The 22,296-nt window shown below is 42.4% G+C and overlaps 1 long non-coding RNA gene across 1 annotated transcript in view; it reads left to right on the forward strand.

Annotated features, from left to right (window-relative positions):
- Positions 1–21,664, forward strand: part of LOC116083617 — a 59,136-nt gene extending 37,472 nt beyond the window's left edge. The window contains exon 4 of the long non-coding RNA XR_004115803.1: positions 21,590–21,664. This is a non-coding gene — a long non-coding RNA (uncharacterized LOC116083617). The remainder of the gene's footprint in view (positions 1–21,589) is intronic.
- The last annotated feature ends 632 nt before the right edge of the window (positions 21,665–22,296 follow it).

The following is a 22,296-nucleotide window of genomic DNA, read 5'->3' on the forward strand; positions in this document are numbered from 1 at the left end:
TCACAGGAAGGTGATGCCCATGAGGGGCATCCATTCCAGATAAACCACACAAGTACATGTCACATTGTCCAGTTCCATACAGCCGTGAGCCCTCCAAGGCTAAAAGACTCCACTAAAGTTTGGACAGAAATTTAGTGCAGCCCCAGTCTCTGTCCTTGGCTACCAACACGGAGTCCTTTTCCCAACAAGAACTCAATAGGCAGTCATGAACCTACATGAGTCAGGTCTGATTTTATATCTACAGAGAACAGGAGTCAGTCCTTCATTCTCTTGCTGCTACTGCAAGGGGTCAAGCTCTGCAGAGCCTAATATACATTCTACATAGCTTTATGGAAGCAGGCTGAGGTTCTCCCAAGCTGTGTACTCACAACATAGCTCCATTTCCATCTGTTTGCAGTGAGCATTTCAGATCCTTCTCTTTTCAGGAGGATTGGAAAGTCTCTTCCCCCCAAACACGCGTGTCATTGTCACCAAATCAAATGCTTGCATCATTCTCCATGACCACCAGGCAGGTGTTGTGTCAACTACAGCTTATGTAAGCATCCATGCTGGGCAGCACCCGGGACAGGTGTGAGTGACATTTTTGGGGATCTGCTTTCTGGTTCCTTGCCTTTCCATAGCCTTGGCTGATAAGACCTGTGTCAGCTGTCAGTCACTCACCAACTGCCACTTGAGAGCACATTTTTCCAGGGCCCTGTTTATCTCCACTTGGAGACCAGAAGGGGTGGTGAGGTGCGTTAGAGGAGAGTGTGAAAGCCATGTGAGGTACCAGGCAGGGCTGTGGAGAGGAATGTGCGCCACGCCCCTGAGCAGAGCTACGTGCCCTGGAACATCTCGGAATGTATTCTCCTTCACTCTTGGAAGGTGGAGAATGTAAAATGTCCTGCTGAGAAAAGTTCAGCCTGCAAGGGGACATTGCACCATGCCAGAGGAGTGAGGACACCATCACCACCTTCAGACACAGGGATCATGCAAGTCGTAGCTGGTCCTTCTTCACTATTATAGGACTGAACAGGAAACAGGGTCTTTTAGAGAGTTGATGTGAAACAGGAAAACTTGACAGTAGGTGTGGCTTCAAGGCCAGAGACTGACATGGGCTCTCATGGATCGCAAGCCTACAGACATTTAAAGGGGCATTCCTATCCATGGTACTGCCACCAAGACCAGTTCCAACTGTCAGCCCTGACCTCTCCTGGGCTGGCCTATGTAGCTCTTGGAATTTTCCATGTATATAATACCAGTTTTCAGAGTAGCTGGATCTAAAGCCTTTTTGATTTTGAAGAAATGCACCTTAAAGTTCTCTCATCACCTGGCACTATGAACACATACCAGCTCCTATCCCTAGATGGAAATGCAAGTCCCTAAGACTTCATGAACCCAAGAATTGAAAATAATTGATACTAACAAAGAGCGAAAGAGACCTGCCAAACTACTCACCCCCATGTGGATCCAGGCACCCGAGGTAAGCATAGAGTTTGTGGAGCAGAATGGGGCTTCCAACCCTGGCAGTCATTATAAGGAGAAGCCATGTGGACTCAGAATAGTTAAAAAACAGGGTTATAAGGTGCTTCTATGCAGAAGAGGAATGGGCGAGGTAGATGGTTTTCCTCCACTGCAGAGCTAGGAAGCAACTAAGTGTGCACAGGTGAGAACCTACTGGTAGATGCCAGTGTTTCCATTTTAACTGTGGGCTCCCTGCAAGACAAAGGTCTCTCCAAGCTATGCCAACAGTGCCATGTTGCTTTGCTGACCTGTCTGCTTGCAGTAGTCTCCCACACTGCCCACATTGGCTTGAAACTCATAGTATAGCTAAGGATGGCCTTGAATTCTGACACTCCTGTTTCCACTTCCTGAGTGTTAGAGTTACAGTTGCACACTGGGGATCAAACCTAGAACCTTGTCGATGGTAACCAAGTGTCTTGCCAACTGACCAACATTCCCCATCCCTGTTATAGTGTTTGCAGGAGAACAAATAAGGCCAGTAGAGCTGTACTTTGGAGAGACTCCTGGGCAGCAGACAAAGAACTTAGGAGATGTTCCCTGAAAGTCAGATTCCTGGAGGGAATACACAGAGCCCACCCTTTCATTACTCTGGCAACTGCCACCTGTTCTTGACCCCACTAAAATCCTGTAACTTTAGGCCACACCAAGCTTAGTCCATACAGACCCACAGTGGGATGACTACGGCAGGGGCTTAAGGATCGCTGTCTTCAACTATCCTATGTCATACCTGGGCTTTCTCCACCTACTTCTCTTTCCAGTTTCCTACATCTTTCTCAAGTATTGTAATGGGGGTGGAATCGATGGAGTAGGGCTCAGGATCCTAGTGGCTCAGAATCTGCTTGGTCATGCATGCGTTGTGACCCATGACGTATCAGTCTCAGGTTCAGCATTCTGGTGTGAGATTTGTGGCTGCCAAACCAACCTCAGTTCTCCCATATTCCAGCTGGAAGAGGTTGAGAGAGTTCTCTCTTTTGAAAAATGCACTGTTCCAGTGTGGAGGTAAGACTAAGAATGACCCCCATAGCTTTATTTATTTGAATGCTTACCAACCAGGGAGTGGCATGATTTGAAGGTGTGACCTTGTTGGAGGGAGTATACCACTGAGTGTGGACTTTGAGGTTTCATAAGCTCAAGCCAAGCCCAGTGGTTTTCTTGCTTCTAGCTGCCTTCAGACCTGGACATAGAATTTTCAGCTGCCCTGTCTGCCTTCATGTCACCATACTTTCCACCATGAGGATAATGAACCAAACCTCAGAAACCATAAGCAAGACTCATTTAAATGCTTTCTTTTTATATGAGTTGTCATGGCCATGGTGTCTCTTCACAGCAATAGGGCATTGACTAAGACATCCAGCTACATCTATGCCTGCTGTACAATGTTTCTGATGGCCTTGGAGCTTTCCTTCAGAGACTTGGCCTCCCCATCTTAAGGGAAATGTAGCCCATCTTTCTCATTAAGTGCCATGAAGTCACCCACACTGGAGTGAAGGCCAGACAGGCATGAGGTGTGTCTAACTGGAACCAGTGCCACCTGGCCTGAGAATGATGTGTAGGTTTCTCCCAGGCCACCTGTTATTGGATCTGCTTGCATTCATGGTCAGTTCTACAGCAGCTGAAGGAGGCTACTTCTGCTCCTTGTGTGCTGGAGTAAGGGAATGCATGTGCTGGAGACCCAGCCATCTCAGAAGCTCACTGAAAACTCTGGCTTAGACCTGGGGATCTTCTAGGGTAGAGTCTTAAAAGCTTAAGTTCTTAGAAGTATGCAAAACACACCAGCTTTCTGGGTAGGAGTGCTTCAGGAGAATGTGGGTGCCTGGGAAATGTTTGTGCCTTAGAGCCTCATACCATTGAACCTACTTTTAAACCATCACAGATCAGCAAAGGAGGTGGGGCCCTGCTGGCTCCTCTCTGTGGTATTTCTCTGAGTACAGTCCCTGGATCTTTAGGGTGGTCTGAATGAAAATGTCCTCCATATGGTCACAGGGAGTGACATTAGTTGAGATATGACCTTGTTGGAGCAAATATGTCACTGGGTGGATAGGAGAATGGGCTTTGAGGTTTCAGAAGCTCAAGCCAGGCCTAGTGGCTCACCCTCTCTGTGCTGCCTGGAGACCAGCTACTTTTCCAGCACCATATCTGTCTGCACACTGCCATGCTGCCTACCAGAAAGTTAGTGGACTAAACCTCTGAGCTATAAGCCAGTCCCAATTAAATGTTTTCTTTTATAAGAATTGCCCTGGTTATGGTGTCTCTTCACAGAAATAGAAACCTTAAGCAAGAAGGCGCTAAGCTTCTGGAAAGACTCTTTAGAGGCACAATGCAGCTCTCCATTGAGGCTGTGTGGGTCAAATGCTGGCCTCTCTGGGGAGGAACATGATTGCTGCTTGGTATGAGAGGTAGGAATTCAGCAAAACCCTGCAAGCTCCCCTTTTAGCCATTTTCTCTTTTTCTTACTTTTCTACAGTATTTGTGAGTTTCTAGTAATCACATACACCAATGGAGAATTGAAGGCACCTTCTCCTAGACCACATAAGAGACAGCCACCATGCAGTTGAAATGGCAATACACAGGCTCACCTGAGCCACCCTATGATTGGTCTCTGGGCCCAGCTTCACAGCTGCCACCATCTGTTGGAATAATGAGATGATAGCTGGAGGCATGGGACTTGAAAGCAAGGCCTGAGGGGTGAGTGCACAGAAATAAGCCAGAGGCATGAACCAGGGCAGGCAGGACAAGGCCAAACTGCCCCCAGGCCAGGCAAGCATCTGATTGAAGGAGGAAAGAAGCCAGGAGATGGTGAAGCTGGCAGGGTGAGTGGAGACCAAGCTACCTGGAGCACCCAGGAAGACTCAAGCCAGCCACCAACTTCATCACATCTCACATGGATGCCATGTTCTAAGATTCTCTGGTCCTCCCAGAACAGCTTTCAGTGTTTCTGCACTGGTAAAAAGACGTGATTCATGCTTGGCCTGGGATTCAGGCAGAATGAAGCAGACCACAGCCAAGTATGTCATCTAGTAATATGCACCTATTTACCCCTTACATTTCTGATCAAACTAGCAGAACAGTAGCTGTAATAAGTTTATAACAGTAGCTCCAAGATTATAATATATAATATATATAGTGCATATATATATACATATATATACTAGTATAGTATATAGTATGTAATATATATATATATATACATATACACATATATTCTTTCCCTAGGACATAGAGATATACTCTCATGTGAACAAAGAGCATTTATTGCTATTACTATGTGGATCTCAAGGTAGGGAAGACCACTCTAGATTTTACAAGGTAAGACCTGTACAAAGATAAAAATCTTTATGTGAAACAAAAGGGCTTTGACATGAACTAAGAAGAGGAATCCATATGGCCACAGACTCAGAGGTTGGAATGATGTGGCTAAACATCAAGGTGTGCTGACAGCTGCCAAGACACAAAAGTATCATGAAATTTGTTCCATTGAAGTTTTTGCTGTGGACAAAACTCCCGGGGGCCCTTTGGCCTTTGAACGTTGGCTTTAGAGCAGCAGCAGAGTACCTTCCACTGTTGGAAGCCATCCTTTTTTGTCTCTCTGTGGTGTAATGGCACCAGGCTTTCCCACTTTGAAAGCATTATCATCCTCACTGTTCTCTCCAGAGAGCTGGGATAAGCCTTGAGCAACTCCCACCTCAGTGTTCCCTGCTTGGTGCTCTCTGAGTACCTTGAGCCGGTGAAGGACGCTGACTGCCCAGCAGTTCCTCAGCTCCACTACCTGCTAACCATAAAAACTCAAACTAAAGATCTCACAAAGTAAGCTTTGCCTGTGACATTTTGTTTCATGGATATTTTGAACAGGCAACGTGTGGTGGAAAATTCAAAGACAGAGCTATATAATGGAAGGACATGGCCCCTGACCCTCACTCCCTGCCCACAAAGAAAATGCACTGCATTTGTGTGGTTTGCATGCTTTGGGTAGTGCTGCAATGGAACCCTGGGGAAGGGCAAGTGGAGCCTTCGGCATCAGCAGAAGAGTACAGCACCCCAGGCCGCAGTTCCTCTGCTCGACTATTCTAGACTCACCTGTCTTCTCCCATTTTAGATTCCTTAACTCTTTCCAGCTCCTTTGTAACCATCTACGTAGTCTCCATTCACAAACCTTCAAGTACACAGAAGGAGACATCTTAACTATCAGGGTGCTAGGTTTTGGAAGTGTTGGGGAACAGGGACCCCAGCACACTTGTTTGGGCCTTGAACTGCATGTCTTGGAATATGTTTTGAACTCTCTGGCTCTCTACCTAGCTGAGGATAACCTTAACCTCTGACCTTCCTCCCTCGAGTGCTAGTATTATAGATGTCCACTGCCATGCCTAGTTTTATATGGTGCTGAGGGTTGAACCCAGGATTTTGAACAATCTAGGCACAAAGTCTCTTAGCTGGGCCAGAACAAGTTTTACTCAGGACAGTGACAGATGCAATAACAGAGGAAAAAATGCCTTTGGGTTTCCCTTTCTGTGAATTCCATTTTCATGTCCAGCTACTCCTTGTCCTCCATTTCCAAATTCACCTGCCCCAATGTCCCTAATTCTCATACAGTTTTTGGGATGAGGCTGATCCAGTGAGCTTTGTCCTCCATTATTTTCTCCTTGAGTAAATCTCTACAATTGCAACAGTTTCCTCCTTGGATTAGTACAGCAGCTGTGCAAACTTACAAGGTCACTCTAGGGCCCTCAGAAGCCCAACTATTTAGGAACCCTGGGGTCAGATTTCAAGTAAGTGTGTATTCCATCTTTAACCCATAGCAGTCAGGACTTCCCACCCTCTAAAGAAAGACATTCATCGACTCTAACTGTAAGAATTTCAAAGGCCTAGGAGGGATGGCCTCCAGGCTGCTCCCTGATACTTCCTAAACATAGGGCATCTCTTTGGCTCAGCCATGGAAATGCTCAAGTTACCATACAGCTGGTTGTCTGCAGGGCAAAATTCCATCCTGCGCTTTCTCCCTTCTGCATTTGCTAGAAGTGATTAATGTTTGCACCTATATCTGAACGCAGATTTTCTTCCAGGACAGAGTTACCAATGTCCCCCACCCCAGTGGTTGCATAAATCCCGGGTTACTAGGTCAGCATATCCTGCCAGTTGTCATGGTGGAAACCCCTGGCTGGAAAAGGCAGAAGCTGCATCAGCACAGTGGTCAAGGTTCCATGACAGTGAATAGACATCACCCAGTCCCCTTCCTTCCTCTTCTGTCCTCTATCATAGAAGGTGAAGGCCCAAGTAGGTTGCACTCTGTGAGTACAAGTTATGGGCATGGTTGTACCTCAGCATCAGTGTAATTTTGGATAAGGCAGAGGTAGAATCATTTTCTCAATTAAGCTGCCTGACTTGTTCTCCAAACTAGGAGCTGTTGAAGAGTTGGACCTCAGTCTGGCTTCTTTCACCTTCCTTGGGAAAACCCTTATATGTAGTTTGACATATGGGACTTTGCTTAGGATGAGATATTGTATAGAGTGGCTTCCCCAGCTCTGATTCCTGGGCTTGCTTTCCTGCACACCTCACAGACAGCTAGAGGGAATGAGCTCTTTGTACAGGTTTCCCCCCTCTCTGCCTGGCTCCACTTGATTTACTTCTGCCCTGGAGATGGGCCAGGCACAATCAGAACCAATGGTTTAAGAAGAATCTCTCAAGAATCAAGAATTACATGGCCTTGTGCCTCTCCATCCCCAAGCCTAGGCCAGCTTTTCTTTCCACCCAGAGCCTGAGGCAGGTAGGTCACTGTGCAGACCATAAAAAGCAGAATAGAGAAACACATAGATGATATAATGGGGAGCAAACCCCTCCCTGCTGGAAGCTAAACTTTCTGTGTAGTCACAGTGTAGGAGTGTTGCTCCACCCTGTCAGCCTGTGACTTACTCTTTAGCTTTGCCACAGGATCATCTGCCACAAAGTCAAATGTATACAATGTAACATGAGAAGTTCCCTGACTTACAAGACCTTACTCATTGGTGAGGGAGAAATTATGCAACATCTGCTTTCTAATTTTGTGAGATCCCAGGGATAAACCATAGTTCAACCTGGAAAACCAATGAATTTATTACAGAGCATGGGGTGATGGTTCACACACATGAACACATGACCTCAGGACAGCCACACTGGAAAGTCTGTACCCACTATCATGATGGCTCTCCATGGTTACCTGGATGGATTCCCCTCTCTTATCATTTACTAGCCTATATATTATAGCTCTTCTCCAAGACCACATGTGATCAGAGCAGAATAGCATGCAATTGGTTGAATGATTGGATATTCTGATGAGAGTTTCAGGACCCTCCCATCCTCCTTTTGTTAGGGAACATCAGCAGGCAACAAGGCCAGCCAGGATGACCTTTTGCAAGCAAACTGAACCCATGAAGATGGCAGCTGTTTGGTTCAGAGGACAAAGATGTACAAGGCCATGCTGCCCTGAGTATGCTTAGATTTTTACAACATGGTGATTTGAGCTCTGTGGGGTTCTCTCCATAGTTTAGCATCAGTTTGGGGAGAACATACAGAAGAATTCAAAGGAGAAATAATTTTATGATGGCTTGACTGAATTGGGGTTTGCCACCTTTGGGGCACCTATGAGTGCATTTCCAGACAGGTTTGGCTAAGGAAGAAGTCCCACCCTGCATGTGAGCAGCACCATGCTGTGGGCTGAGGCCCTAGACTGAATAAAAAGAAGGAAGTAAAGTGAGCAACAGCTCTCTCTGCTTCTTTTAAAAATATTTTATTATTCATTAGTATGTCTGTGGGTGAGAGAGGAGGATTTGCCACAGCACCCATGTAGAGACCTTTCTCTCTCTCCACCCATGTGAATTCTGGGCATGAAACTCAGGTCAATGGGCACCTCCCTGCTTCTTGACTAAAGATGCAATGTGACCAACTGCCTCATATTCTTGCTAGCATTCCTCACTCTCTGATGGACTGTATTCCTTGAAAACATGAGCCAATTATACGAACTCTTCCATAAATTAATTCTTCTGGTATTTTGTCATAGCAATGAGAGATATACCTAATACAGTGTAACTAATACAATGTAACTAATATAAAATGAATATATTTCTTCCACCAGGCTGAGAAAATAACATCACTACATCTGGAAAGAGTTCATGAAGCTGTTGATATACATCCTCCTGATAATCATGCAATGTAGGCTGGCAGGGTATAGACATAGTGCATAGGACACATCAGGGCAAAACCTTGCTGCTCTGCAGGAAAATTCCTTAATGTGACAAAGAAGGAGTCAGGGACATGGCCATGGCCATGACTTGAGACAATGAATGGTAGGGAAAAGATCAGCCTGCAACCTGGAGAGTGATTACACTATGTGTGGATCAAAGCTCAGAGAGAGGCACATTGTTTGCCTGTTATTTTCATATATTCTTGCTAGACTTAGGAGTATATAAGTGTGGGTATCTTAAATCAGGGTTTCTATTCCTGAACAAAACATCATGACCAAGAAGCAAGTTGGGGAGGAAAGGGTTTATTCAGCTTATATTTCCACCTTGCTGTTCATCACTAAAGGAAGTCAAGAATGGAACTCTAGCAGGACAGGAAGCAGAAGATGATGCAAAGGCCATGGAGGGATGTTTCTTACGAGCTTGCTTCTCCTGGCTTGCTCAGCTTGGTTCCTTATAGAACCCAAGACTACCAGCCCAGGGATGGCACTACCCACATGGGCCCTCCCCTCGTGATCACCAACTGAGAAAATACCCCACAACTGGATCTTATGGAAGCACTTCCCCAACTGAAGTTCCTTTCTCTGTGATAACTCCAGCCTGTGTCAAGTTGACACACAAAACTAGCCAGTACAGTAGGCTACTTATTTTTCTACATAAAGGCTAGACTGAAAATTGTGACTTCAAGGTAAAGTGTACCTGAAAAGAAAGGATATGAGCTACATCACAGTAAACCTCCCATATGAGCGTTGAGCCTGCAGTAGATTGGAATAGCATTACTAAAACAACACCAATTATCTGCTACTTTCTCTACAGTTTTGATATGGTCCCGCTGTACAAGAAAGAAAAGAATGATGGGTGAAATCATTCCCAGTAACCCAATATCTCTGAATGACTTATTCTGAGCATTTGGGTCTCCTTCTGGGGATTTACCTTAATGATATCATACCCAGTGAGTCTGTTTTAGATCAAACTAGGTTAAAGATCACGACTGTCAAGAAATGATGTCATTAGATCCCATTACTAATAAAGTCGGGGTCACCATGAGTACAGGGGCAGCTTGGAATCCAGGCTTTGTTTATCTTCAACCTGCACCCAAACTTAAGCCCAAGTGAAATCTAGACACTGGGAACTGACAGAAACCTAATAACTTACAGATTTGCCAGGTATAACCAGTGTGCAGGGATGTGCTATTTTCTGTAGTTTTTACATCATCAACTTAAATGACCCAGTAGTAAATTTGTATATTTCTACAAGTAATGTACCCAGTCATAACTTACATCTTATTGTATAAAACATATTGTATAACACCAGAGAGAGGAATTTCTAAGGTTTAACAATACACAACATGCCACAGCCATTTCCAAGATTGAATAGGAGAGGACGCATGTGAGGAAACAGACTATAGGGCTGAGAAGATAATTCAGCAACATGATTACATTACAATGTGAGGATCCAAGTTCAATCCCCAAACTCACATAGAAAATGAAAGGCCTTGTGTAGGGATTGTGATGTAGATGCATCTATTGGAGCTGGACACCCCATGGGGGTAAAAGTCTGTAAAAGTTAGAGGACCAAGAAGCTTGCTGTGAAATTGTGTCTTCTGTATTTGACAGGCAAGTGACACCATGAGATCTCAACATTATGAATGACTAAACAAGATACCAGTTCACATTCCAAAGTGGATAAATCTCACAAGACTATCTCTAGATGAGAAGCAGCAGGCCTTTCATCTTTTGCTTCATCTTCTTCTTTTGCCCAGAAAGGGGGAATTAGTCTTCCCCAGGGATGTGCCCCTTAATCAGTTATTCAATACTAAGTGGGTTACCCCAACTCAAATAAAAGTTCTCAAAGATGGAAAGCACCTGAGGACTAATACCTCCAAAGTTGTTCTTCACCCTACACATACATGAGCACATACTCATGCACACACACAAACATACATACATATGCACATATAAACTAAAGGACCAGGCATAGGTGGACTTTCCCACAAAGTCAAATCACAAAAGGCCATCAGACAAAAGGGAAACACTTTGCTTTCTTTGTATCTGGGCCTCTTGCAGAAGGTGTTACCTACAACTAGGCCTCTCCATTTCAATTCCTTAGTCATGATAAACCCTCCAAAATGTGCCCAGAGTCTTCTAGATGATTCTTGATCTTATCATGCTGGAAATCAGTAATAATCATCACAAATACAGAACACGAGACAAATGGAGCCCCAAGTCAGACTCAGTACACAATCCTGAAAACATGAAGCATCAAACAACTTGACTGTCACATGCAAAGCAGTCCTTGCAATGAGAGGAGAGCATTATGATCTGTAGTCAGGTGGTAAGTTGCCTTCACAGACCAAGCACTGCCTTGAAACAGCACAAAGCATGTTCTCTGAAAAGTGGTATTAATGTCCAAAGAATAGCTGTAAAACTTTTAGACAATCTCTAAATATACAAAATAATTATTTGTAGAATTACAGTACCAATTAATCAAGGAAGAAACCTCAAGAAAAGAAATTGAAGCCTTTTAATTGAGTAGTCATGATATCAACTTCATCAAGTTTTAATGTGTAGCTGAATCAGTCAAGAGAACAACTCTGGCATCTATAAACATTGTTATCAGAGAGGACAAATTCAAAATCAGCCTCTACTTCTACTCTAAGAAGGTGAATGCATAAAAGAACAAACCAAAGCTCAACAGAAATACGTGATACAAATAAGAATCAATGAAAGCTTAGAAAGAAAAATAATGGGGAAATTTGATGAAGATTGAAGGTTTTCCTTCAAGACTATAAATAGAAGGGATACTGGGTTATCAATGATGGGGAGGTTGAAAAATCTCTAGCAAGAAGAAAAAAGCACAAACGGTTACTAGCAGGAATGAGAGACATTCATCATGCAAGAGCTCAGAGGTAAAACTGTGGGACTCTGAGTGCCAGTAGTAAGATACACATTAGTAAAAATGTTTAGGTGAATTGACAAAAAAAAGTTCAGGAAGACTTTGATCTAAACAGACACATATCTACTTTACTAATAATCTTACTACAAGGAAAATTAAAGCCTGGAAAGATTTTTTTTTTTGACACATGGTCTCATGTATTCAGGCTGACTTCGATGTTACTGTGTATCCTTTACCTACTCTGATTTCACTATACATCCCAGGCTGACCCCAATGCCACTATGTAGCCCAGGCTGACTTTGCTGTCACTATGTAGCTAGGGATGACCTTGACCCTCTTGATTCTACTCTCCGGGTGCTGGGATTGTGTAAATGTGACATCATACATGGTTTATGGGTATGCTGGGATAGAACCCAGGGCATAGTGCATGTTAGGCAAGCTCTTTGCCAACCAAACCACATTTCTAGACCCTTGTTTTTATTTATGTTTAATTTACTTTGTTTTACTTATGTTTAATTTTTAAATGACAATTTAAAAGAGTTATCATTCCAAGCCTGAGACACTTCTTTCAAACAGGCAAGAGTTAGGAACACTCCTACTTAACTTTGTAAAGCCTCTAGATAAGGCCCTGATAACAAATAAAGCCCCATTAAGCTCTATCATGATCAATGTGGATTTATTTTCAGTACAAAATATCGAATTTATGCATAAAAGGTAGTGAATTCAGTCTACCATGTTAACAGATAGGAGAAAATAACAGAGTGATAACAACAACCACAGAAAAATCTGTTTATCCAAATACAGAAATCTTGATCCTAAATGCTGTACATGAGGAGCCAATAAAAGTTTATCCAATAATCAGAGGTATACACTGAGAGATTTGCATCTAGAACTTGTTCCATGTGAACAGTAGGTGCTTATAGCATAATATGAACCAGGACACAAAGGTCTAACAGAGATGCTTACACCACAGTATGAACAAGGACACAGAGGTCTAACAGCAAACGATTACACCACAGTATGGACCAGGACCCAAAGGCCTTCTCTCTCTGGCTCAATTCATTCTTCTCTCAGAGGCTCCAGATGACCAAGTGAAGCAAAGAAAGGCAGGAAGATGGGAAAGAAATAACCTTGTGGGCTGTCACCGATTTTATGATGTGATGTTGCAAAAGCCTCAGGGATCTAAGAGGCAAGAACTGGAGCTAACTGATGAGATAGGGGGCAATACAGAATTCAGTAGCAAGAAATCAAAATGCCGTTCACTCAAACAATAGAAAGCAAAACTGAAAGACCAACATTACTGAAAATGCTGCCTGTGTAGTAACAATATAGACATTCAACACTACATTGGAAACTACAAAATTCTATTAAGGATCATGACAGAAATTTAAATGAAAGAGAGATATACCATGTTCATGCTTTATAGGCTGCTGGTCCTCCCTAAATTGATTTCTATTGGCGTAGTTCTAATGCAAATGTAAACTGACTTTTATTTTTCTAGAAAGATGTGTGGTGATCTGAAACTTATTTGGCAAAAGGAAGGATAAAAATAACATCCAGGTACACCTAGAGGAACAAAGTTGATGGGCTTGCTCCACATGAATCCAAAATCCAAGCACTGTACAAACATAAAGGAACTGAGATAATGTGACACTAAGAAGTAAAAAGCCAGATGTAGCTATAGCTATGGTGTTTATGAGATGGTCTTCAAAAAGGAGACCATCGTAGAACCTGATATTCCATAGAGTTTGTATACAATGCTAAAATATGTGAAACAAAAAATGCACAGACCAGATGGGAAGAGTTAGCTGCTCATGGAAGACCCAAGCCACCTCAGAGCAGACTTCAGACCTGACTGTGAAGTTACCAGTAAGTCTTGTAGCAGAGATAGGAAGTTTCCTCTCAGGTTTGTAAAAGGGAAAGATTTCTTGGCTAAAACAAACAAACAAAAAAAGAAGACATAAGTCAAGGTTAAAATAATAGATTCTAATATACAATTATTAATAATTCTGTTTACCACAGTTACAGAAATGCTGGAAATGCTAAAGTACTTCCATCCAATAGCAGAGGAATTGACTGAGTGAAGGCTGAAGGGAAAGCCAGCAGAATGGGAGGGAGTCTTGACTGTAGTTCTTCTAACAAAGGGTTATTATTAAGGATGTACTACTTCTTTACATTACTAAACAATACACTAAATCTCAAAAGAACAGTGTTTATTCCATTTCAGGGCTAAAGATGAGCCTTGGTGGTTAAAGGCACTTTGATGCTCTTCCAGAGGACCCAAATTTGCTTGACAACACCCCATCACAAAGGCCTCTAAAAACCATCTTCTGGGTTTTGAGCATACTGCCCCAGCATATGCAAGCACAACACATGTGCGCGTGCGCGTGCGTGCGCGCGCGCACACACACACACACACACACACACACACACACACACACACACACCACACCACACCACACCACACTTAAATTAAAATCTAAATCCCAAAGAAAATAATTTGATCATAATGAGCAACAAACAGAATAGACATTTCAGAAGAAGTACAAATGACCAATGTGCCATTAACCATCAGGAAATGCAAATCAGAAATGTCAACACTCCATCTTTTCACTGTCAGAATGGGCTGTCATCAAAAAATCAGAAGATAACAGTGCTGATGAGGATATGGAGAGAATGGAGACCTTACAAATGCTGGGAGAATTTCCATAATGAAAATCAGAGTAAAAATTCCTCATAGTGTTCTGTAGCTATGCCACCAGAGATCTAGACCACCCAAAATGTAAGTCAGCATGTCACAGAGACACATGAGCAGCCATGGTTATCATATTCATAAGAAACAGCTCATGGAACCAGACTTGCTCTCAGTCTGGCACAAATGAATGGAGAAAGGATTTTGGTATCTGTACATATTAGAGTTTTATTCAGGCACATAGAGAAAAACATGACATCATTTCAGGAAAATAGACAAAACTGGAGATAATAGTAAGGAAAATATGCCAGACAGAGTGAGACAACTATCACATTTGTTTTTCTATGTAGAATCCAAGGAAGGAACAAAAAAAAAAAAAAAAAAAAAAAAAAAAAAAAAAAAAAAAAAAAAAAAAAAACTAGAAGGGAGTCTACTAAGAAAGATGAAGGGAACCCTGAAGAAGAGGAACAGGGAGAGTAAAGGGCCATGAATATGAGCAAATTATATTATATACATGTGTGGAAAATGCTACAATGAGGGACTAGAGAGACAGCTCTGAAGTTAAGAGAATTTGTTGTTCTTATGAAGAATGCAGGTTCAGAACCGAGTACCCACACGGCTGCCCACACCTATCTATATAACTCCAGTCTCAAGGAATGTAAGACCCTCTTCTGGACTCTATGAAGGTCAAGGATGTATGTGGAACATACACATGCATTCAGGAAAACACCTACACTCATAAAATAAAAATAAAATAAATCTTTAAAACTCAGCACAATGAAGCCTGTTGTCCAAGTAATACACATTAATAAAAATGAAAAATATGGCACACACACACACACACACACACACACACACACACACACACACACGTATATACCAACCAATCAGGAACTACTGTTTAGAAAAGATGCTTTCTTAGGTCCAATGGGGTGCGGGTGGAGGATATTAAAGGAGCTTGAAGCAGCATTCAAATGAGCTTGCTGCTGCTACACCGGCCCCTGGATTCTGTAACACCTTACCTCCAATCCCCAAGGGCAGCTGGGGTTGTCCAGGGCACAGATAACATCTTACTCCCATGGGAAAATCTAGTTGGAGTTTAAAAGACCAAGTAAGAATATAGAGTATTGTCAGGCCTCTGAACATTCAGACAAGAGCAAAGGTTTTGTTGAGAGTTGTACTTAACATCTATGTGTAATGTTCTGTCAAATAATTGGGCTGTGGTTTCCCTGGGCTTTCAGACTTTCGGTGGGAGGATAAATTTAAAGGTGATGGGTTAATTCACCAGAAAGAAGAAACTTTAAACCACCTCAGCATTGAGGTTGTGCCATGCTCAGTTCTTGATTCTTTTATCCAGTTGATGGTGCTAATGGGAGTGGAAATTAGCAGAAGGATTAGAACATGCAGTTTGTCCTGAGAGGAATCTCATGCAAAATTTTGAACTGGGCATATGTCTGTGAGGGATGTTAATGAGATCAGTGCCGTCAAAGAGAAATTGGACATCTTAAAAATTGCCTGTGTTCTACCCACCACAGAATCAAGGATGTAGAACTTCAACTCATAATGAAAGCAGTTATTTTGAGAGGATACTCATTTTGGGATGAGTTTCATTCACAGAGATGTCTGTGAAAGTATTTTCCCTGGCTTACTTACCCAAGTGTTCAGAGACTCCCATGATCATGGTCCATGGAGACTGGGGTACCACTTGTACCAGTGGAAGCTCTTGGCCCCTCCATTGATATTGATTCAGAATATACCAAGAATGTAATCATTATAGCCATGAAGATTTCTGCTTAAATATCCAAAGACTGGGTGGCTGGGAAATGTGTGGCAAGAGCTGCATCTCTACAGATACCTTCTGACTGGTGATGTGTGGGACTATGAGTAGGAAGCCACAGGTGCAGTGGACACTCCAGAGAGGTGGAGCAGGTACCTAGGAAAGCACCAGAGACCGAGTGGAGTCCTGAGAGAGGCCCTGGGGCTTCAGATGACAAGGCTGCTTGGGGATGGAGCTGCTGATGCCTGTGAGCTTACACCGCAGGTGTTGAGCAGGTCTTCCTTGTGACAGTTCAGTCCTTACTCTTCACTCATCCCCTCTTTTTGGAGCTAGAATGTTCTTTCTGAGCCAGTGTATCTTAAAAGTATGTCGCCTGTTTTTGACTTTATGGAAGTAGACAGTTGAAAGTTTGCCCCGAGTCTCAAAGGAGACTTTGAACTTGGACTTTTATACAATGTTGGAGCTGTTATGACTTTGGGGATGCTTGAAGATAGACTAAATGGATTTTGCATTATGAGACAGCCATGAGATTTTTGGGGATGGGTCGGAGTATGATAGTTTGGATATAAAACTTCCTCCACAGACTCAGGATCATGTATTGAACAGTGACTCTCTAGTTATTGGCTCTATTTTGGACCACCGTGGAAATTTTAGGATGTGGTGCTGAGCTACATGAAGCAGGTCAGTAGACAGGCATGCCCAGCTGCTATGTCTTGCCAAAAGCTTCTCTTCTCAAACCTCTCTAGCTTGCTCTTTCTCTCTCTTTCTCTTTCTCTCTCTCCCCCTCCCTCCCTCCCTTCTACTTTCCACATTCACACCTATGTAAAAGAAACCTCCTCTGGTACTTATTCCCAGCACCAGAATATTCTGTTTAAGTGCATAACGTCAAGTAGCCAGGAACCATTTCCTTCTCTGGGAGGAAAAAGGGGACGGAGTATCTCATACAAGAACAAATGAAAACAGCACAAGACAAATTTGGAATTACAAAATCACATCAAGTACAAAAATAGCACATCTCTAAGTGCTTAGCTGGGTATGGGAGAGTGTACCAGCAATTCTAACACTTGAGAGACTCGGGGCCAAGGTATCATGAGTTTGAACCCATCCTGGCTCTAGGGTACTAGAAGAGAACAACTGTACTTGTTAAAAAACAAATAAATAAAATCACAAGACACCCTGTAGTTGCCTAACATTGTTAGATTTTATTGAAATGTGTATTAAATTAATTATAATTTAAAACTTCCAATAGAAATGCTGAGATTGTTGAAAGTCTGAAACCAGAGAGAATTTGTAGAAACAGAACGTCTGTTTATTGGAAATAAGAGTGCAAAGCACAAAAACACCTTTCAAAACATTTTGAGTGACTTCTTAAAATTTTACACATATCCCCACACACTATGCTCCAGCAATGCCATCCCTAAGAACTTATCCAAAAGAAATGAAATTGCATCACCGAGGGGTTGTTCGATGATGTGACTTCACTTATAGGCAACTCTTTGGACTGTGCAAAATTATATTAATATATAGAAGTATAAGATGTGTGTTGGTTCACTGAGGATTCCAGATCAGGGGTTGCTTAGTGTGCAGTGAGTGTTTAGGACCAGGGCTGCCTGCTATACAGTCAGGATTGTGTGGTGGGGACTTCTTAGTGCATAGTCTTTTTTTTATATAAGATTTTTTTAAATGAGATTATAATTTAATTATATTATTTCTTCCTTCTCTTCATCCTTCAAAATGTGTGTATATATGTGCTCATGCATATGTATTCCTAAATATAACTTGTTCAGTCCATATACTGCTACCTGTATGCATGTTTTCAGGGCTGACCTTTGATACTGGACAACCAGTTTGCATGCTCTTCTCTGGGGAAGGACATTTCTCCCATTCCCAGCTTTCCTCAACAGTGTCCAGTCTTCTTAATGCATAGTGATGGTTCCAGACTGATGACTTCTTATTCTGCTATGATTGAAGGTCAGATACCTGCTGGGTGCATGGTTAGGGCTCTGGAACTGGTACCTGTCTGGTGTTCAGTGAGGGCTCAGGACCTGGTACTTGTCTTGTGTACAGTGAGGGTTCTGAACCTACTTGTCTGGTGTATGGTAAGGGCTCTGGACCAGGCACTTGTCTAAAGTACAGTGAGGGCTGTAGATCAGGTCCCTGTCTAGTGTGCAGTGAGGGCTCTGAATCAGGTACCTATCTGATATACAGCAGCTTTGGACCAGGCACCTGTCTGGCGTACCATGAGGGCTCTGAACCAGGTATCTATCTAGTGTAAGGGCTGTGGACCAGGCACCTGTCTAGTGTACAGGGAGGTCACTGGACCAGGTACCTGTCAAGTGTACAGTAAGGGCTTTGGACCAGGTCTCTGTCTGATGTACAGTATGGGCTCTAGATCAGGTACTTTCCTAATGCACAGTGATGGCTCTGACCAGGTACTTTCATGGTACAGTGTTGATTATGGACCATGTGCTTGCCTGTTGTGCAGTCATGGTCCTCAGTTTGTTACTAGGGTGTTTGCTACAGAGATGAGCAAGCGTAGTCCAAGAGTTGGTACAGAGACTGAGCTGCTGCAAAGACCTGTTCAGCCACCTTTTTATACTCTATCCTCTCAACTGCCATTGTGAAATAGAAATGGTCATATGTGCATTTAGTGGCTTAGAAAACTGTGTGCCATAGGGAACCATGCACCATTCTACTTTCTAAGAAGCTTAAACATTTAATATCACAGTAATAAAAATAATTATAACTGCAAAATAAGATGAAACCCAATTGTGGATAATTAAACAACAGCCTATTGAAAGTTTGGAGCACAATATTTTATGTGTTAAACACTCTGATACAAGAGGCAGTAAAAATGCTTTTTAAATAAAGCCTGGCTTTCCATATGCCTACACCCCCCCATCTCCATGGAGAATAGCTACTTAGAAAAAGCTCTTTAATTCAAATAAAGAAAGGATAAGATGTTTCCAGTGAAAGCACATGAAGATGGAGTAAGGTACATCACCGAGGAAGCATTCACAGAACACACGGGAATTAATATACCATGTGCGGTAGTTGACACAGCTCATTCTGAAGCCGATAAATCATCCATAGAAAAAATAAACACCCACTAAAAGGAAATAGATCACACTGGAGCCATATAAGTCAAGCACGAATCGGATGTGCTTGCCACCTGTTGACACAGCATGGATTTTCTGCTGAAGCAGACACTCCGTCCAGTAAATCAAGTGCACCCCCATGGAGACAGGCTTGTGGTCTAGGTGGCCACATGCTGTGCAGGTACCTGCATTCATGCAGTGTATGTGGACTGCTGAAAAATCCAGAGGCATGGCATATCAGAGCTTCCAGTCACTGAGCCATGAGACTGGGAGCTGACGCATGAGTTAGCAAGATAGACGCACCAGCTGTGCATGACTTTTGGCTTAATCTGTGTAACCCGGATAAACAACTCTTTCTGAGGTGGGGAAGCTCACCCCTGTGAGTCTTGCCTCATGGTGGTGTCTGTCCCCCTGTGAGTGTCATCAGCACTGGGAACCTTCTTTTAAACAGAATGTGGCAATGGCGTGAATCCCAACTGACAACCTAGCTCATCACACTCCTTAAAACTGTCCACCACTAGGCTCCCTCAAGGTTTTCTCTCAAGACCATTTTCCCACGGTTCCTCATTCTGAGCTCAGATTTGGGTGTTAGAGATGACACAGAGAGCTCAGCAACACAAAGAAGGAGCCTCCACCGATGGCCTTTCTCTGAGGTAAGTAACATGACAAAAATCCAGGGCTGGTGGAAAGATAGAATCAGGAACTTTCGGGGCTGGTGAGATGGCTCAGCGGGTAAGAGCACTGACTGCTTTTCAGAAGGTCAAGAGTTCAAATCCCAGCAACCACATGGTGGCTCACAACCACCCGTAATGAGTTCTGATGCCCTCTTCTGGTGTGTCTGAAGACAGCTACAGTGTACTTACATATAATAAATAAATAAATCTTTAAAAAAAAAAAAGAATCAGGAACTTTTATACCAGAACCTTCACTGTGATGTTCTGAAAAGGGCAAAGGAGAGCAGAGTGGACAGCCGAGGACAGCTTGTCGAAGAAGCCTGATAGCCATGGCCGCAGAGATGTTACACTAAAGATGTCTGGTTTCTGACCAAGTTCATTCAAGAGCAGAAGGTCATTAGTGGTAAGTGGTTTGATAGGATGAGGCTAGGGTCAAGAAAAGACATACGATGGTGGCGTGCTGTCATCGTTATTTTTAAGAATTATCGAGCTTTGGAGGAGCAGACTCTCCCCAGCTCTGTGAGGAACCCAATGGCGAGAGTGCCCAAAGCATGGAGAATAAGAAAGCAGTGAGCACTCAGTCTTACTCTTTGTTGTTCTCTTACAAAACCTCTTGTATCAAGTTACCACAGTAAGAGCCACGATTTTAAGCTCTACTAAATATAAAACAAACAAACAAACAAAAACACTTTATATATTTATGTTCATTTAAGAAAATATTAATAGTGATGTATTATTTTGAAATATACAGTTAATACGTTTGGAGTTATTTAGAATTTATATTGAGAAAAACATATGTATTTTCAGTATTGTCATAGACAAGCATCTACATGACTGTTAAATTGATTGTTGTTTTATATCAAACAATTTTTATAATACTCATTTTTATTGTTATAATATTTTATACATTTTAAGTAATATGACAAAAAAAAGATATTGTAGGTATTGAAGGGGGGATCTCTGGGAGAAATTGGGGTACAAAAGGGAAACAAGAATGTGATTTAATTTTATTTACTTAAAATATGTTTTTAAATGTTAAAAAATTCAGATAAGTTGAAATCATGTAACTTTTCTCATTATAATGCAATAATAATTAAAAAAAAAAGAAAAGAAAGCCATGAATTTGAGGAGAAATAAGGGAATAGGATATGGAAGGGACTGGAGATAGGAGAAGGAAGGAGAAAATAATGTAATTAAATTAAATGTATAAATAAATGAATCAAGAGAAAAAAAAAAAAGAAAGAAAGCCGTGAGCATAGTTGACCCTGGGAGAAGCAGAGGACAAGCAGATCAATACAAAACCTATGACAATGTTACACGTTATAGATATGTGAATTCTGCCAATGTCCAGGAAAGGTAGAGGCACACTACATGGCCCAAACTCTGATGAGCCCCACCCCCTCTTGGCCCACTCACTAGCACAGCTCTGGTAGCCCTAGGATAGTTATCTTTGATTCCAACCCTGAAATTCAGTGAGAAAATCAGTCATACAATGCATGGAAGGAAATAAACCCTGAACAAAACCTACTATCAACAGAACCTACTGTACAACTTCTGTCTCTAACGATATTTCTAAAGATGACTCCAAATCCCAAGGTTCCTTAGAATAAGTCTTTCCATTGGTTGGGCATTACACTCTGACATTATGTTCTGGTGTTGCTTCAGTGCATATAGACATGGAATCACTTCCCCTGAGTAAAAACATTTCCTCCAAGTTATTCCAAGTTGTCCTTGTCTTCCAGGTCAGCTTGATGTCCATCCTGTCATGCATGAGCAGGGTCCTCCAAGACCTGTACCAAGCTGCCTTGAGATCCCACCTGTATCAAGTGCCTTTTATGAGAGTACTTTGAGAATACCAGGATTGTGTCTCCTTCTTAGCAAATATTATCATGAAGGTATGTATGAGGCTGAAAGTATATCAGTTACAAAAATGGTGTGTGTATCTGTGTGTTATACATGTTTCTGTGGGTGTGTTCATAAGTAGGTACATACGCATACATGTGGGTAAATATCTGGAACTCAGACGTTAGTATTGATTGTCTTTCTTATTCATTCTATCACATAATCTATCATGGAACCTGGAGTTCATCAGTTCACCCAGACTGCATGGCCAGTGAGCTCCAGAAATCCTCCTGACTCCATTTTCTCACTCTTGGATTAGACAAGTATGCTATCACATTAAACTTTTTTTAATGGATGCTGAGGATCCAAAGTCAGGTGTTATATTTATGTGGCAAGCATTTTACCTACAGAGCCATCTCCATGGCCAACAAGGATGTATCTAAATCTTGAGTTAAGCCCATGTGGTATCAATCTGAGTCTGTACTCAACACCAAAAGCAAAGCACCCAGAGGAGAGATGTGTTTGGCTCAGAGTTTCTAGGATTTCAGAACATCACAGAGGAGGGTAAGACACAGCAGATCATGTCATGGAACTAGAAAGCAGAGAA

The sequence above is a fragment of the Mastomys coucha genome, unplaced genomic scaffold (assembly GCF_008632895.1).
Source record: "Mastomys coucha isolate ucsf_1 unplaced genomic scaffold, UCSF_Mcou_1 pScaffold8, whole genome shotgun sequence".
NCBI lineage: Eukaryota > Metazoa > Chordata > Mammalia > Rodentia > Muridae > Mastomys > Mastomys coucha.